At 42.0% G+C, this 19,791-nt stretch overlaps 1 long non-coding RNA gene across 1 annotated transcript; it reads left to right on the forward strand.

Annotated features, from left to right (window-relative positions):
- The first annotated feature begins 1,856 nt into the window (after positions 1–1,856).
- LOC134294040 (uncharacterized) lies at positions 1,857–7,048 on the forward strand. Its single transcript, XR_010001019.1, has 2 exons — positions 1,857–4,119; positions 4,869–7,048. It is a non-coding gene; the product is annotated as an uncharacterized LOC134294040 (long non-coding RNA).
- Positions 7,049–19,791: the final 12,743 nt, after the last annotated feature.

A 19,791-nucleotide genomic window follows, 5' to 3' on the forward strand; every position in this document is an offset into this window, starting at 1 on the left:
GGAAAAAAATATATCTGTGGAGAGTCCAGGGTGTGACAAGAGTCCTTTATCAGTTGGAAGCCAGCGTTAATATTGCAATTCAACACCCTAATTAGCATTGGAAAGGTTTGTCTCTTGCCTGGGAGGCATCCTTTGTTCAGAATCATTAGCCGTCCTTGGGGCTCCTCTGCCCTCAGAGTGTTGCTTCCCATCTACTGTTCTGATTTTTGAGTTTTTTGAACAAAGGATACCCCCTAAGCAAGAGACAAACCTTTCCAATGATTAACTGAAACATTAGCGCTTTATACTGTATACAGTAGAGTCTCGCTTATCCAACGTTCTGGATTATCCAACGCATTTTTGTACTCAATGTTTTCAATACATCAAGATATTTTCGTGCTAAATTCATAAATACAGTAATTACTACATAGCATTACTGCATATTGAACTACCTTTTCTGTAAAATTTGTTGTATAACATGATGTTTTGATGCTTAATTTGTAAAAGCATAACCTAATTTGATGTTTAATAGGCTTTTCCTTAATCCCTCCTTATTATCCAACATATTCGCTTATCCAACATTCTGCCAGCCCATTATATTGGATAAGTGAGACTCTACTGTATTAAGTTGAGGGAAAATGCTAATAAGTACACATACACACACACACACACACACAAACACATGTATATACATATACACATACATATATATATATGTGTGTGTGTGTACATGTATATATTAAGTTTTTTTGGGGGGAATGCTAATAAATATACACACAGGTATATACATATATACATGTGTTTGTGTGTATATATATACAGTATATATCTATATACAGTATACAGTAGAGTCTCACTTATCCAACATAAACGGGCCGGCAGAATGTTGGATAAGCGAATATGTTGGATAATAAGGAGGGATTAAGGAAAATCCTATTAACCACAAATTAGGTTATGATTTTACAAATTAAGCACCAAAACATCATGTTTAACTACAAATTTGACAGAAAAAGTAGTTCAATACGCAGTAATGCTATGTAGTAATTACTGTATTTACGAATTTAGCACCAAATTATCACAATGTATTGAAAACATTGACTACAAAAATGCGTTGGATAATCCAGAACGTTGGATAAACGAACGTTGGATAAGTGAGACTCTACTGTATATCTGTGTGTGTGTGTGTATTTATTAGCACCTCCCCCCCCCCAAAAAAAACAACCTTAATGCACCCATAACAGTTTCCAACTCTGGATTACAGTAGACTCTCACTTATCCAACTTTTGCTTATCCAACATTCCGAATTATCCAACACAGTCTGCCTTCCTCCTGGATCCACGTCTGTTTCTCTAAGCAGCAAGGACTGAACCTTTTACCGATTTAATTTCCAACAATGTTGTCACTATGCGTTCATTTTGTGTCATTCTTTCTTTATTTGTAGTCAATTGGTTTGTAGCCAATGTTTTTTGTAGTCAATGTTTTCAAGACATTGCAATGTTTTGGTGCTAAATTCGTAAATACAGCAATTACTACATATTGTTACTGTGTATTGAACTGCTTTTTCTGTCAATTTGTTGTAAAACGTGATGTTTTGGTGCTTAATTTGTGAAATCATAACCTAATTTGATGTTTAATAGGCTGTTCCTTAATCTCTCCTTATTATCCAACATTTTTGCTTATCCAACGTTCTGCTGGCCTCTCTCTGTGTATATATATATATACAGTAGAGTCTCACTTATCCAAGTTAAACGGGCCAGCAGAAGCTTGGATAAGCGAATATCTTGGATAATAAGGAGGGATTAAGGAAAAGCCTATTAAACATCAAATTAGGTTATGATTGTACAAATTAAGCACCAAAACATCATGTTATACAACAAATTTAACAGAAAAAGTAGTTCAATATGCAGTAATGTTATGTTGTAATGACAGTATTTACGAATTTAGCACCAAAATATCACGATATATTGAAAACATTGACTACAAAAATGGCTTGGATTATCCAGAAGCTTGGATAAGCGAGGCTTGGATAAGTGAGACTCTACTGTATGTATGTATGTATGTGTGTGTATATATATATATACATATATATAAAGGTAAAGGTTTCCCCTGACCTTAAGTCCAGTCGTGTCTGACTTTGGGGCTTGGTGCTCATCTCCATTTCTAAGCTGAAGAGCCAGCGTTGTCCGTAGACCTAAACCCTACTTTAGAAACGAGAATTGAAACATTTTTTTCATCGATCGGACATGCCTAGTAGACAGCTTTGTCCACATTTCTCCAGGGAAGGCCATAGGGTTGAGTCAGAGAAAGAAAGACACACCGGCCAAAATCCTATTCTTCATCCCCATTAAACCAATGGGATTTGCTGGTGTGTTGCCTCAGCATTCAACAACTGGCCAAGGTCTTGTATTGTGAGATTTAATATTTTACATGTCTCTCGTTCATCTCCCACAAGACTAAGAAGGAAAGGTATCACATCCCTGGTCTTCCCAGAGTTGGAAGAGACCACAAGTACCATCTAGTTCAACCCGACCTTCCTATGCAGGAATTCACAATCGGCTTGTTCCAGAGACTCAATAAGGGCAGCAAGTCCGGCACAATTTCTGCTGTTCCATCAGCTTCTGTGCTGTTCCATCAGCTTCATTTTTCATCTGCCTTTTTCAAAAGCACCATTTTGACAGCAAGCCTCCTCTGCTCAAGCCTTGTCGGCCCCTGAAGGAAGGATTTTGAGTGGTAGGACCCAAGGGTGCTTGGAGACATCTTGGACTTCAAGGCATTTGCATGCTTAAAACTTCATGGACTGGAGTTTGGGGGTGTGCATCTCTTTGAGATGTGGGCAAAGAATGAATGAAGGTTGTTCCCTTCCCTGTTCTGTGAGATATACTCACACCCTCCTTCTCCACTGGTCTGTCTGGACCAAGCAATGGAAAGCAGCTGCTCTTATTCCTCCAAATGTACAGGGAAGCTTAATTGGAACACAGAGCACCCTTTATTTATTTATTTATTTATTTATTTACAGTATTTATATTCCGCCCTTCTCACCCCGAAAGGGACTCAGGGCGGATCACATTATACAGACATAGGGCAAACATTCAATGCCCATAAACACATCAAACAGAGACTGAGACAGACAGACGCAGAGGCAATTTAACCTTCTCCTGAGGGGGATGTTCTATTCTGGCCACAGGGGGGAGCAGCTGCTTCATCATCCATCATCTTATTCATGATTTTAACATTTTATCTTGTATGTGGTTTTTATGACTTGTTTTTATGGTTTGATTATTGGTTTTATTGGTTAATTGTCTTGTTTTTATTGTTCTATTCAGGCTTGGCCCCATGTAAGCCGCCCCGAGTCCCTTCGGGGAGATGGGGCGGGGTATAAGAATAAAATAATAATAATAATAAAATAATAATAATAATAATTATTATTATTATCCACTCTGATGGCACTTCCTCATTCCAAGTCATAAATTAGTTAAACTTGCCTTCCACTTTTATAAGTGATACCTTATTTCCTACTTGATAGATGCAACTATCTTACGTGTTGCTAGGTCAGCAACGAGCAGGGGCTATTTTTAATTTTTAATTTATGGGTGCTCACCCCGCCACGGGCTGGCCTCGAACTCATGACCTCATGGTCAGAGTGATTTATTGCAGCAGCTCAACAGCCTGCACCACAGCCCGGCCCCACACCCTTTTCCCTCCTTCTCTCATTCACTCTGCAGCTCAACCACTTGACAGCTCCCATGATATTTTATCTACCTTTCACAAGAAACCACCCAGGAAATAAAAGCAAGACCATACCTAGTTGGGTGATACACCATCACTCTTTGGCAGACCTTGTCAGACTACAGCACCCACCTTTCCATAGCATTTCCAGAGCCGGCCCTAGGTAATTTTGAAGTGTAAGCAAGCAGTATTTCTGCCCCCCTCCCAAACCAGTCACTCACAGCTTCTCTCCTCGTCCAGCCCCGGCCTCCTTCCTCGCTGCAAGGAAGGGCTTTGGGGCTTTGGCCAGGAGGGAAGCGGCATTTCCTTCTCCAAAGCACCGGGCTCCTTGCAAGAAGGAAAGGGGCCACTGCTTTGGGGAGGAAAGAAGCGGATCTTATGGGTTTATGGTTCCCATCCCCTTGATCAGGTCATGTAAGTGTTATTTATTGCTATAATTGTATTATTTTACTTTGCTTAATAATGTGTTATGTAATGTTTGTGTTGTTTTTATGATTGGAAACCGCCCTGAGTCCCATCCGGGAGATAGGGCGGTATATAAATAAAGTTTTATTATTTACTAGCTGTGCCCGGCCACGCGTTGCTGTGGCGAAGTATGGTGGTATGAGAAATAAAGTATTGAGGAATTGGTGGTAGTTAAGGTAAAGGGTAAAGGTTTTCTCCTGACATTAAGTCCAGTTGTGTCCGACTGCACACTGAAGTGGATTACATGGCAGTGTGGAGTCAAGATAATTCAGTTCAAAGCAGATAATATAAGATTATAAATGGGTTATATAGCTGTGTGGAAGGGCCTTGAGTCTACACTGCCATATAATCCAGTTCAAATCTGATCATCTGTATTTTATAGGCAGTGGGGAAGAGGCCTAAGTGAGGCCTAACTCTGCCTGTCCCCTGGGCTGAGTGGGTTGCTAGGAGACCAAGTGGGTGGAACTTAGCCTTTGAACTGGCAGCAATGGGATAAAAACAATTATTCTTCTCCCTCTAATTAGGACTTTATTTTTCTTTTCTTTTCGTTGTATGAACGTAGAGGCATGGATGAGGGGTTGTGCGGCCAAGTTTAGTGTTTCTGGGATGTGTAGTTTTGTTGTTTTGTCCTAGGCCGAAATTTCATTACCCTTTTATATATATAGATTATATTATTATTTCTCTCCCTCTTTTTGCAGCTGGAGTCTGGGCGCCTGAATGTGCCTCAACTGCGCCCCCCAGACGATGGCGCCTTCAGCAACTGCCTACTTCGCCTAACGGTTGAACCACCCCTGATTGAGCCATGGCTGTTAAAGTGGTGTCAAAGTGCATTCACTGGATTGTAAGATGCATGTGTTAAATAGCATTTACATTACAAGATATAGAGTTTAAAAAAACAAATCTATAACTGCAGTATAGATTTTACTGTGTTCTCTGGGGGCCTGATTTTTGGAAACAATCAGAGCATGACTCTTACTCTCATCCTCATATCCTGCACAAGCCATGGCTCTTAATGTGCAGGCAGCATGAGCCTGTGTCTCTCCTCCTCTGAATGTGCCTGCCCTTCGTGAGCATTTCCTCTTCCCTTGCCAAGGTGTGTGGAACGTGCGATGCCCTCTCCAGAAGCCGGTGTGCCTGCTGCCTCTCTTTGAGCGTTGGCGTTTGCCATTGTTGCATGGCGAGATATTTTTATTCCTCACCCCACTATGATTATTAAGAAAAGCCAACAGTTACTGCATTTAGCTGTAAACACAGCTTGCGGTGTCATAATTCTGTGCAAAAGTAGAGAGCTGAAAGGAAGGGGGCAGAGAGGATGTGCAAGGGAATGGGGGGCAAAGAGGTGGGCCCTTTTTGTCAGTGCGGAAAAATTGGGGAGCCCACACGACGAAGGGCAAAGGGAGAAGGCAGCTGGCAAAGTGCCCACCTCTCCTGCTGCTTGCCTCTGTTCCCTCGCTTTTGTAACAACATCTGGTGCTCGGCAGCAGCGTGGCAGGGGGTCATTGCTCCATCTCCTGGATGAGACTCCAGAAGAAGTGGAGGAGCAAATGTGGAAGTAACTCATCCTGGGCATCAACTCACTGGGTGGGCTCCATTCCAGGCGAGGATGGCTCACTCAGCTCCAGGGGGTTAAGGCTCCCCGACCGAGCAACGTTTCCTCCCGTTTGGGCAGTTTGGAAAACGGCACAGAAAACAACTTCAGTGCTCTGAAAGAAAGGCAAAGCATCCGCAATCATAGAGCAACGGAGAGAGATGATACAGTTGGTCCTCTGCATTGCAGATTCCGCATCCATGGATTCAACTAACCACAGTTTGAAAACCAGAATCCAAAAAGTACAGTAACTTTTGATTTTGCCATTTTATGTAAGGCGTACCACTGTATATAATGAAACTTCAAAATCTATGGATTTTGGTACTTCCCTGTTTCCCCGAAAATAAGACATCCCCAGAAAATAAGACCTAGTAGAGGTTTTGCTGAATTGCTAAATATAAGGCCTCCCCCGAAAGTAAGACCTTGCAAAGTTTGTGTTTGGAATTATGCCTGCCAAACAGAACCCCAGAGCATTCAGGATTGGTAAATGTACGTACCATAGATTGCTGTACATGAAAATAATGGTAATAACAAGAAATTCTTGATAGAATTAAGTTTGTCTGGTTATGCTGGTTTGTGATGATATCTACTGTACAGTATATAATAAATGTTCATTTTTTTGTTCAACAATAAATGTGAATTCTTCTTCATGGAAAAATACGACATCCCCTGAAAATAAGACCTAGCGCATCTTTGGGAGCAAAAATTAATATATGACACTGTCTTATTTTCGGGGAAACACGGTAGAGCAACGGAGAGATATGATACAGTTGGTCCTCTGCATTGCAGATTCCGCATCCATGGATTCAACTAACCACAGTTTGAAAACCAGAATCCAAAAAGTACAGTAACTTTTGATTTTGCCATTTTATGTAAGGCGTACCACTGTATATAATGAAACTTCAAAATCTATGGATTTTGGTACTAGTCACAAGGAATTCAGGAACCCAGTCCCAGCAGATACCATAGTCCTGTTGCAATTGTTAATGTGGGATTTGTGTATTAGTAGTGTTTAAATGAAATTTGTGTCTAGCATGTATTGCATCATCCAGGAAGTGTGTAAAGAGTTAATGTTACTGTTACTGTTAATGTTACTAAGAGTTACTGTTTTTTTTTTTTGATTTCTTGATGTAATGTCTATTATCATCTATTGTATTGCTTTTAATTGTGTTATGATATGTTGTTTTTATATGTTATATTGTATTGCTCTGGGCGTGGCCCCATGTTAGCCGCCCCGAGTCCCCGTTGGGGAGATGGTGGCGGGGTATAAATAAAGTTTTATTATTATTATTATTATTATTATTATTATTAATTTGGTAAGAAGCTGTATTGACCTTGGACTCAACTGACTTCATTCATCTGCTGCTACGCTGTGCGCATTACTCTAACAGCAATGACTACAGTGAAAATACATTGCTCCCCAATCAGCTAAATAAGGAGACAGCAACTAAATGTGGGTTGAACTATGAGCAACTTTTATTATATGTTACCAATCAATTACTGTGTGAACTGCCAACTGTTTTATGGGTTTGAACTTAGTGTGTGTAATGAAACTGAGGCAGTGGATATCCATGCCCTACTTCTCATCAAACAAGGGTGAGACACTATGGTCCCCGGTGTTATGGATTGATGATGATAAATGGAAGCTCTTACGTGTGCCTGTGATCCAGAGTCACCTGCAGAACAATAACATGCCACTCAGGTTTTCAGAACAGAAATACAGGCACTTTACTGATTCCAAGAGATCAAAAACAGTAGTATTTACAATGGTCCCTCTGATCACTTACAGAAGTCCACAGATCTGCTTCAAGGAGAATACAGTCCAGGTTCTTCTCCCTCTTTTTTCAGCAGCAAACAGGCCTCAAAATAGCAAGGCCTCTCTGAGTACACACTGCTCCCTTCACCAGCACTGAAAAACTTGTCCAAACTGGTTCTACAGCAGCAGGACAGAAACAGTATCAAATCAATCCCCAGGTTTTTGCAGGCTCAGCCAATCAGCTTCATGCACTTCATTTTCCAGTTAACACACACAGCGCAGTGCGACACCTGGCTACATCTAACTGTGGCTTCCAGGACAACCATTCAGGGAAGCAGATGGAGAATTCCGTCCCAATTCCAGAGGGTATTGAGACCAGAATTCTCCCCGCTCAAGGTCACTCCTGTTCACCTTCACCTCAATTCATTTAATCACAGGGGATTCCACTTTATTCTATTCCTTCAATTGGAAAAGTTCCCATGTTTATCTCATTCTCAGTCCCTTATCTGTGATAATATTCTCAGGTTTCCTGTGAAACAGAGGTGGAGAAAACGAGGCCCATGAACCACATGTCAATCTCAGGATTTGATATCACAACCCCCCAAACCCCCTCAAAACTCTAGGACCCAATACTACATTGGTGATGCTAGAATGAAGTTGCAGGGAGATATGTCAGAATAATTCGCAGCGTAGCAGCAGTTGTATGTTGTCAATGGAGCGCAGAACGAAGAGACGTCAGAAACGATGTTAAAAAGTATATACAAAGCTTTACTTTACAAGATAAACAGACTTGCAGACGAACACTGGCTTGGCTTTTCTCTAGGCAGACACCAACTCAGAACAGAGCAAAATCTCAACTGACACAATCAGTAATGTACTTGAGTCTGGATACTCCCAAGGTTCCAGCCACACATCAAGGTCAACACAGCTTCTCAGACATTAAGCCTTTACAGACCATAGCATTCTCTGGATGATGCAACCTGCATGCAATACATGCCAGACACAAATTTCATTTAAACACTACCAATACACAAATCCCACATTAACAAAAAATAGCTGTTATTTGTTGATGTTGTTGCTTAAACTGACCATAAGACAAACTTATCTTAGGATTTTTTTTCCATTGACAATATTTTCCTGTCTGCAGGTTATTTACCCAATGTGCAAATGAGATGCTAATTTATGTTTTTTTAAAAAATTATAGCACTCCATTGCCCATGGACTTTTCCAAAGGATTCTGTTTTGCCAACCTAGAAACTCCTATTTTGGTATCTAGGAAGTAGAGCGAAATAATATCATCCCTAACACCAGCGTGGACTCTCCAGACAGGAAAAGCCTCGTCACATCTTAATTTGTTTGTGCAATTGCACAATTGTTGCAAGGCCACCCAGGCCTGGCTGATTCAATCCTGCTCCCAGCACCGAAGGTGAGTTATGATTTATTGAGCTTGGCATTGTAAGGGCACACTGTGTCGACTTCTGAGACAACCTTTTGGCAGGGAGAGCTCTCTGGCAGACAAAAAATAGTAACAGGTAGGCGTTGAGGAAGCGAGAGAGTCCATGCGTCCCAGGCAACCTGACCTGAATTTAATGAACTACCATCAACGGTCTTCCAAAAACCCCACCGATGACAGCAGGAAATCTATGCATACACAACTGCAGAGAATGGCCCTCAAGGGTGGGAGAAAAGGAAACACATTCACATCTAAATTTATAGAAGCCTTAGGTGATATACCAAGATAGAATCTGGGCCAGGAGGATATTTTGGAACCCAAATGCCTTCTTTTAAAGTCCGCGAGAGCAAGGCACATCTCAGGACAAATCAAAGGGTGGCAAAAATGTCCATCGTTTGGATTTATACCAAAATGAAGCTATAATTTTAGATCAGATACTTAGTTACACAATGATCTTAGTTCTGTAGCTAAATAGTAGAGTTGTGCAATGCGGGTAAACCTCAAGTCGTTTCGTGTCCCGGCTTTCAGTGGGGGCCTCAATCCATTTTTTGGGAGCCTCCTGAATACGGGAGGACAACTATCTGTTTTTGTGGACAAAAACGGTGTGGACGGGGCCGTACGCTCTAGGTCCCACAACATGACTCATAACCAGAAGTTCTTCATTTCATTAAGATTCACTATTATTATGCTCATGCAAAGTCCATGGCTGTATATCTTATAGGTATGGGGTTGCTATCTTTCTGTCGTTTGGTTACAAAGAGTGTATTGAGAACAGACAGCTGGAGAAACATCAAAGCATTGTGCAGCATCTGCTTTTCTTGACATGCTTCACAACTGGGAAAACATTCCAGACGTAGCTTGCCTGAAAAATTACATTTTGCAGGGTCATGCTTGTTTATTAACTAACTACCATAAACGTGAATCTTCAGAGTTACAAGACTGTAAACTGAGTTGACATGCTTAGCAGCTACGAAAGGGGACAAACCCCCTCCCGCCACGATGTTTAGCAGTCTGGACATATCTTGAATCAAGATCACCTTGACTCTGAAGCTTCCACTTTTGTAGCAAAAGAAAGCTTCTGAAGCATTTTCAAGGGCTTGGAGAAGTTAATTAGAATCTGCTAAGAAAATAAACCAGGCAGTTCTTTGCTCTTAGAGCAGAACTGGGAACTGTGTGACCCACTGTCGGCATATGGGGCCTGGGAAAGGGGGGTCTGGTATTCTTTGTCCTCTCCAGACTACTGCAGATCCAACCTAGACACTGGGCACAGCTTATGTAATGAAATTTCGGCCTAGGACAAAACAACAAAACTACACATCCCAGAAAAACTAAACTTGGCAGCACAACCCCTCATCCATGCCTCTACGTTCATACAACAAAAAGAAAACAAAAATAAAGTCCTAATTAGAGGGAGAGGAAGAATTGTTTTTATCCAATTGCTGCCAGTTAGAAGGCTAAGCTCCGCTCACTTGGTCTCCTAGCAACCCACTCAGCCCAGGAGACAGGCAGAGTTAGGCCTCACTTAGGCCTCTTCCACACTGCCTATAAAATACAGATTATCCGATTTGAACTGGATTATATGGCAGTGTAGACTCAAGGCCCTTCCACACAGCTATATAACCCATTTATAATGGACTTAATGTCAGAGGAAAACCTTTACCGTTTACCTTAACTACTACCAATTCCTCAATACTCTATTTCCCATACCACCAGACTTCGCCACAGCAACACGTGGCCGGTCACAGCTAGGATTCCATAAATAAATAAATCTTCAAATCCTCAAAGGTTAAACCCACAAATGGGAAGGACTGGTCAAAATACTAAGAGACTTTTGGCCTCTAGCAACTTCACTTTCTGCCACTGCGCATCTCACCAGTGTATAGAAGATGATGAAAATGATGCCTGATCAGTACATTTAAAAAACTACAAGTCCCAGAATCCTTCAGTTAGAATAATAATAATGATAATAATAATAATAATAACAACAACAACAATAATAACAATAACAACAACTTTATTCTTGCATCCCACCCCATCTCTCCGAAGGTCCTCACATGAGGACCAAGCACAAAATACACCACAAGGTACATTTAAAACATATCTATATATATAAAAGAGTGATGGAATCACGGCACCAGACAAAACAACAAAACTACAGGCCCCCCAACCTCGAAATTTGACAACACAACCCATCATCCACGGCTCTAGGTTGATACAACAAAAAGAAAAGGAAAATAAAGTCCTAATTAGAGAGAGAGGAATAATTGCTTTTATCCAATTGCTGCCAGTAACAAGGCTAAGCTCCGCCCACTTGGCCTCCTAGCAACCCAATAAAAAATAATAAAAAACACTAAAAATAATTAAAAACACTAAAAAAATTAATACAATAAAATACTATAATAACAGAAAATAACTAAAAATAATACAAGAAAATAATAAAATATAATAAATAAAAAGATAACTTACAATAAAATTAATTAAAAAAATAAAAATTACACAACAATTTTTAACCAATACCACCACCACTTTGCCACAGCAACTCGTGGCCGGGCACAGCTAGTAAATATATAAAATCAAAGGCATATAAAATACAATGAAACATACTCACAACGACAAATAGCCTTCTATTGATATGGCTACATAAATAATAGTTAGGGGATTCTGGGAATCCGATATGTCTCCAAGTTTTTCAATATATTATGCCGATATTAGGGCCAATCTCAGAGTATAAACCTTAGCCTAGATCAATGGTTTCTCAAACTTTTTTGAGCAGGGACCATTTGATCAGGGAGCACTCTCCAACATCAGTACCAAAAGGATTACAACTCGGTTTTTGGTCAACTTTAGATTTGGTTTGGGTATTTGGGGTACTGTTTCAGAAATTTGTATTGGATAGATTACATTTGCTATAATTTCTGATACAGAACGTATTCCATCCAATAGTTGTCATTTGTTTGCCCACAGTAAAACATACTTAATAATCTACATTTTTCCCACCCTTGATCTAGGCCAGTGGTTCTCAACCTGTGGTCTGTGGACCACCAGTGGTCTGCAAGGTGTGGTCTATCCAATGCAATTTTCTGAATCAGCACGCCAAATAACCCCAGGAACAGGCTGAAAAATGAAGACACCAAGAAAAAAATGGCCGTCGCAAAAGCATGTCGCAGAAAACAAAGAATATATACCTTTGGCTTATCTAAATTGACCAATGGCTGAGGGTCTTTCTCACCTTCCACACCCACTTGGCATAAGTGATACCTGTGAACTCACTTGTTGATTTCAAGCTAACTTTTGGTCTTGGAACTTTCTGGAGAAAGGCACCAGCTCACAGGAAGGGAGGGAGGGGCATAAGCAGAGGAAAAACCAGGGCTGGGCTGTGGCGCAGGCTGGTGAGCAGCCAGCTGCCAGCTGCAACAAATCACTCTGACCAAGAGGTCATGAGTTCGAGGCCAGCTCAGAGCCTGCGTTTGTCTTTGTCTCTGTTCTATGTTAAGGCGTTGAATGTTTGCCTTATATGTGTAATATAGACACCCTTCACGGTGTATATATATGTAATATATACACCCTTCAGGGTGAGAAGGCCAGAATATAAATACTGTAAATAAATAAATAAATGAATAAATAAATAAATAAATAAATACCACATAGGCAAAAGTTTACTACTTTCTGGCTTATGGTCCCTTCAGAAGCTCATGGGTAAATAAAAGCAGGTTAGTCTTCAATGTGCAGCAACATTTCCCCCTCCCCCTTCCTTCCCTTTTTTAAGCCCAATTCCTTTTTTGACAACTCAATACATGTCTCTCTGCTCCTTGAAAGACTACATTGGAATCAAGCCATAATGTTCCTTTAAATGCAAGCGTTTCGAGAGGCAGCAAGTGTTTGGTATGAATGCACGATGTCTCCGGGTATTTTTTTTTAAAAAATTATTATTTTTTGAAAACCTAAGCACACTGCTCATTTTTTTGATTTATGTCACGCAACTTTTTTTGATTTATGTCACGACGCTACACATGACTCCGGCACGAAATGGGAATTTGATTTTGAGATGCTGAACATCTTGTTTGGGAACCGAAGGGAATAATAGGCCTGGGCTCCGGAGCGGAGGGGCTTTCAGAAGCAGCCAGTCACAAGTTCCCAGCTTTCATCCTTCCCCTCGCCTTGATTCAGGCGGATAAATACTTGGCCGGCGTTTCCCACCGCTCTTGGATCCTCGCCTCTCTGGAAGTATGAAAGAAAACATGCTCCCAACCCCCCCAAATCCCCGGCTTCCATATATGGGAAGCAGCCGCCAAGCCTTCTTGAACGCAAGCCAACCTCGCTGTCACTTCCATGCATTGTGGAAGGCTCTCGGCTCAGGCTCAGACTTGCCAATCCATGTAAAAAGGGGAAACACACACAGGATTCATGGCCATGGATTCAGAGGCCGACCAGCTGGGCTCGGCCGAGTCTTTTCAGCCTTGCGATTTTCACATCTCTTCCATTCACAAAGTGCGCTTGGCTCCTGGGGAAGAGGAGGGAGGCCCATCATTCCCCAGTGTTGTCACTGGTCTTGAAAGAAGCCTTTCTTTGAAGAGACTTATTTTAGCCCTGACAAACGGAGATTTAATTTTTAAACACACACACTCTCTCTCTCTCTTCAAGCGGGTCCAGCCTCTGCAGTCCAAATGGACTCTTAATCCCTTCCCTTCTTATTGCCATAGGGATTGCTTTGACAACTGTATTTTGCTAAGCCATGCAGAGGAAAAGAAAAGAGAGAAAACAAGAAGGCTCTGGTAAAACTGAAGTTCTCGCCGTAGTTGCGGGAATGAGATATCTAAGGAGAGAATTGGATGACACTGGAAATGAGAAAAGAGAGGAGGGGATGGGGTAAGAATAAGAGCGGCTCGCACCACAAAATCCACAGCAGCATATTGATACTGCAAACATCTGGGCAACCTCGGTGATGACCCTGCCAATCTTAAGATGTGCTTGCCTCAGCTTTCCATGCTTTCTGACAGCAAGGGACGTTTTTCCTGTTATGGACATGTAAGCAGCAATGGCATCACAAAGCCACCGATTCACTCACCAACCAGTCAGGTTAACCAGAATGGAAATATATGGCAGCCAGTGAAGTTCTGGGTTGATAAGAGAGGACTGCTAGAAGGCAGGATAGGACGATGACTTTGGAAAGAACCAACAAGCTTTTACAAGGAAAAGGCAACCAAATACAGTAGAGTCTCACTTATCCAAGCTAAACGGGCCGGCAGAAGCTTGGATAAGCGAATATCTTGGATTATAAGGACGGATTAAGGAAAAGCCTATTAAACATCAAATTAGGTTATGATATTACAAATTAAGCACCAAAACTTCATGTTATACAACAAATTGGACAGAAAAAGTAGTTCAATACGCAGTAATGTTATGTTGTAATTACTGTATTTACGAATTTAGCACCAAAATATCACGATATATTGAAAACATTGACTACAAAAATGGCTTGGATTATCCAGAGGCTTGGATAAGCGAGGCTTGGATAAGTGAGACTCTACTGTACTTTGATCAGAAGAGAAGAACGTATCTGTCTCCTGATGATATACTGTGAGAAGTACAGGGAGCAACACTAAGGTCTTAGACGTGGATTTGCACTATGCATACATTGTCATCTAATTTTCATGTTTCTGTGGGATTACACCCTCAAGAAATTGCTTTTATTTAACTTGATAATGATACATTACTAAAATACTTTACACCTAAAAAAAAAAAAAGGGGGGGGGTAAGAATAAGAGCTTTCTACTCACTCCCGCAATTTCTAACATGGCATTTCTCTCATAACTGACTCTACACTTTGATGAAAGAGAAGAGAGAGGAGAGAAGTGGCTAAATGTTTTACTAGAGGCTAAAGAGTGACTCAAAACTCAGAGCCACCCTAAAAGAAAAGCACACCCACCTACAAGTCCCCAAATGCCATGCACCCACCCACCTGTACTTTCCAACCAGAGCCGGTCCTAGGTAATTTTCAAGTGTAGGCGAACAGAATTTTGGCACCCCCCCCCCCCAAACTAATCACTGAAGTAACAGCATTGGATAAGCGAAAATGTTTGATAATAAGGAGGGATTAAGGAAGGAAAAGCCTATTAAACATCAAATTACATTAAGATTTTACAAATTAAGCACTAAAACATCATGTTTTACAACAAATCAACAGAAAAAGCAGTTCAATACCTTGCAGAGGCAGTCCGCAGGAGACAGGAGTTGCTTCGATGGCGCCCCCAAAAAGATGGCCCCACAGGCAACTGCCTAGTTGGCCTGGTGGTTGAACCGCCTCTGGGTAAAAATAAGAGCTTTCTCTTCACTCCCTTAATTTCTAACAGGGCATTTCTCTCATAACTGACTCTACACCAGTGGTTTCCAGACTTATTTACCCCTTTCCAGAAAAAATATTACTCAGCACCCCCTGGAAAGGGGGCGTGGCTTAGAGGGGTGGGCGGGGCTCCTGCTCAAGAAGGCAGGGCTGAGCCTCTTCCCTAGTCCAAGATGCAGGGCTGGGAGGGGGAGGGGGAGGTGGGCAGGGCCACAAATGGGCAGCCAGGACTGGATGGGCGGAGTTACGAGCTCTGAGGTAGGGCTGAGCTTCTATCCCTGTCCTGCGGTGCCTGCCAGGACACAGGGGGCGGGGCTAGAGGAGGGGGCGGGGCTCTTGCCAAGTGCCTGATGGGGCTGAATCTCTATACCCCACCCCCGTGTTCTAACAAGCACCTCAGGGGAGGTATACAGAGGCTCAGCCCTGTCTTGGGCTCTTGGGAAGAGGCCCCGCCCTCACCCCAGCTCCGCCCTTTAGTCCTAAAAGGCCTCTCAGGAGAGGGATAGAGGCTCAGCCCTGTCTCACACTCTTGGGAAGAGGCCCCGCCCACACCCCTAGCCCCGCCCTTTAGTCCTAAAAGGCCTCTCAAGAGAGGGATAGAGGCTCAGCCCTGTCTCACACTCTTGGGAAGAGGCCCCGCCCATACCCCTAGCCCCGCCCTTTAGTCCTAAAAGGCCTCTCAGGAGAAGGATAGAGTCTCAGCCCTGTCTCACACTCTTGGGAAGAGGCCCCGCCCACACCCCTAGCCCCGCCCTTTAGTCCTAAAAGGCCTCTCAAGAGAGGGATAGAGGCTCAGCCCTGTCTCACACTCTTGGGAAGAGGCCCCGCCCACACCCCTAGCCCCGCCCTTTAGTCCTAAAAGGCCTCTCAAGAGAGGGATAGAGGCTCAGCCCTGTCTCACACTCTTGGGAAGAGGCCCCGCCCACACCCCTAGCCCCGCCCTTTAGTCCTAAAAGGCCTCTCAGGAGAGGGATAGAGGCTCAGCCCTGTCTCGGGCTCTCACCCCATTAAATAGACACAGCTTGCATAAGACACATCATGGCTTTCTTCTATTCTAATTGGCCCAACATGCAGGGCTCACGGGGAAACCCCATGTAAGCACGCGGCAATCTCTCCATGTGCCGTGTGCTTCTGGGTAGAGCAGAAGGAGCCACGACTGGCAGCCACGTGGTCTGGCTCTATCAAACAAAGCATGGTGGTGAATCTGTTTCTATTTTATTGTTATACTGTTATTGTTATTGTTTTTGCTTTATATTTTAACTTGTTTATACCTTGTATTCTTTTGGGCTAGGCCCCGTGTTAGCCATCCCAAGTCCCTTCGGGGAGATGGTGGCGGGATACAAAAATAAAGTATTATTATTATTATTTTTATTATTATTATTATTATTATTATTATTATTATTATTATTATTATTATTATGGCACAGCAAACAAGATAGATATGCTGGATTTCGTATCCCAGAATCACAAGTTGAACACTTCCCAATATTCTAGGACTGTGTGCTGTATAATAATAATAATAATAATAATAATAATAATAATAATAATAATAATAATAATTGTTATTGTTATATTATGACACAGCAAACAAGATAGATATGCAGGATTTCGTATCCCAAAATCACAAGTCGAACACTTCCCAAGTGTGTAGGACTTTGTGATGTATAATAATAATAATAATAATAATAATAATAATAATAATAATAATAATAATAATAATTGACATCCAAAGAAGCCAAAGAAGCTGAAGGAAAATGGTTAAAACGAATCTGTGCACAAATCTAAGTACATTCTAATACAACATGCTTGCTCAGTAGTAACATCGTTTTTGCTGAAGATTTTGGTGCTGTTATAGGCAATGGTTGTGTGTTATGTTTTGTTTTTGATTTATGATACCTGTCAATGGATTGTTTTTGTTGTTTTCCAGTTCGGTTCCCTCTTCAGAATCACTGGTCATCAGCTGAGAGCCTAGATGATTAAATTATTATCCCGATAATGAGATTTCATATGATTAGTGTCAATTACCTGGGTAACCTTTAAGTAGGTTAATAGGCAATGCAGAATAATAATTATCCTGTAGATAGAGGCTGCCTAAGATTAAATGAAAACAAGGCTTCTTTTGAACACTCACACACATCCAAACGTGACCCCGCACATCCTCAAAGCATCAGCTATAGCTAGAGACTCATTGAGTGGGAAAAGGTCATGACATTCCTTTAATACACCTGTTTACATTGCTATTTAACAGTTCTACTGGATGGCCTTCATCCATTGGAATACAAGGGTCCCTATCTTCAAGAAGGGAAAAAAGAACGACCCAAACAATTACCAATGTCCTGTCAGCCTCACATCAATACCAGGCAAAATTCTGGAAAAGATCATTAAGGAAGTGGTCTGCGAACACTTAGAAACAAATGCGGTCATTGCTAATAGTCAACACGGATTTACCAAAAACAAGTCATGCCAGACTAATCTGATCTCTTTTTTCGATAGAGTTACGAGTTGGGTCGATACAGGGAATGCCGTGGATGTAGCGTACCTGGATTTCAGTAAGACCTTCGACAAAGTCCCCCACGACCTTCTGGCAAACAAACTAGTAAAATGTGGGCTAGACAAAACTACGGTTAGGTGGATCTGCAATTGGCTAAGCGAACGAACCCAAAGGGTGCTCACCAATGCGTCATCTTCATCATGAAAAGAAGTGACAAGTGGAGTGCCACAAGCAGGGCTCCGTCCTGGGCCCGGTTCTGTTCAACATCTTTATTAACGACTTAGACGAAGGGTTAGAAGGCACGATCATCAAGTTTGCAGACGACACCAAACTGGGAGGGATAGCTAACACTCCAGAAGACAGGAGCAGAATTCAAAACGATCTTGACAGACTAGAGAGATGGGCCAAAACTAACAAAATGAAGTTCAACAGGGACAAATGCAAGATACTTCACTTCGGCAGAAAAAATGGAAATCAAAGATACAGAATGGGGGACGATGCCTGGCTTGACAGCAGTGTGTGCGAAAAGGACCTTGGAGTCCTCGTGGGGAAGAAGTTAAACATGGTCCAACAATGTGATGCGGCTGCTAAAAAAGCCAATGGGATTCTGTCCTGCATCAAGAGGGGAATAGCGTCTAGATCCAGGGAAGTCCTGCTCCCCTCTATTCTGCCTTGGTCAGACCACACCTGGAATACTGTGTCCAATTTTGGGCACCACAGTTGAAGGGAGATGTTGACAAGCTGGAAAGCGTCCAGAGGAGGGAGACTAAAATGATGAAGGGTCTGGAGAACAAGCCCTATGAGGAGCGGCTTAAAGAGCTGGGCATGTTTAGCCTGCAGAAGAGAAGGCTGAGAGGAGACATGAGAGCCATGTACAAATACGTGAAGGGAAGTCATAGGGAGGAGGGAGCAAGATTGTTTTCTGCTGCCCTGCAGACTAGGACACAATGGAAGAATGGCTTCAAACTACAGGAAAGGAGATTCCACCTGAACATCAGGAAGAACTTCCTCCCTGTGAGAAGGGCTGTTCACCAGTGGAACTCTCTCCCCCAGGCCGTGGTGGAGGCTCCTTCTTTGGAGGCTTTTAAGCAGAGGCTGGATGGCCATCTGTCGGGGGTGCTTTGAATGCGATTTCCTGCTTCTTAGCAGGGGGTTGGACTAGATGGCCCATGTGGTCTCTTCCAACTCTACTATTCTATGATTCTATGATTCTAAGGCAGTGAATTGTAAGGATAAGTGACGAAGTATTGACAGCATCAGCTGATCATATATGCAACCAGTCTTTAACATAAGAAGTCATTTAGGCAGGTCTTTTGCATATCTTGAGACTTTATCTGAAGAGATGCTTGCTTCGCCTTGAAAGTTCACATATTTTGGTACTGTTCCATTATTCAGGCAGAGGCCACAAGGGGGTGCTAGACAGACGATCTCATAAAACCATAGATAAGGAAAGAGACCTCCAAAGACCATCTAGATCAGGGGTCCCCAAACTTTTAAAGCAGAGGGCCGGTCCACAATCTTTCAGACTGTGGAGGGGCTGAATTATCATTTGGGGAAAAAAACGGACAAATTCCTATGCACACTGCACATGTCTTATTTGTAGTGCAAAACAACAACAATGAAAGAACAATACAATATTTAAAAATGAAAACAATTGTAACCAGCATAAACCTATCAGGATTTCAATGGGAAGTGTGGGCCTGCTTATGGCCAATGAGATAGTCAAGTGAATTAAGATTGTTGTTGTTGTTGTTGTTGTTGTTGTTGTGTGCCTTCAAGTCATTTCAGACTTTGGGCGAGCCTAAGTCTAAAATTATTTATTTATTCATTTACTACATTTATTTATTACATTTATATCCCGCCCTTCTCACCCCGAAGGGGACTCAGAGCAGTGTATGTACATACAATATGTATTATATTATTAGCATAGCACAATATTAGCATTATATATTACTATATTGAACGATACCACTATACTGTAATATTATATGTA

This window comes from Anolis carolinensis, unplaced genomic scaffold (assembly GCF_035594765.1).
Source record: "Anolis carolinensis isolate JA03-04 unplaced genomic scaffold, rAnoCar3.1.pri scaffold_12, whole genome shotgun sequence".
Taxonomy (NCBI): Eukaryota; Metazoa; Chordata; class Lepidosauria; order Squamata; family Dactyloidae; genus Anolis; species Anolis carolinensis.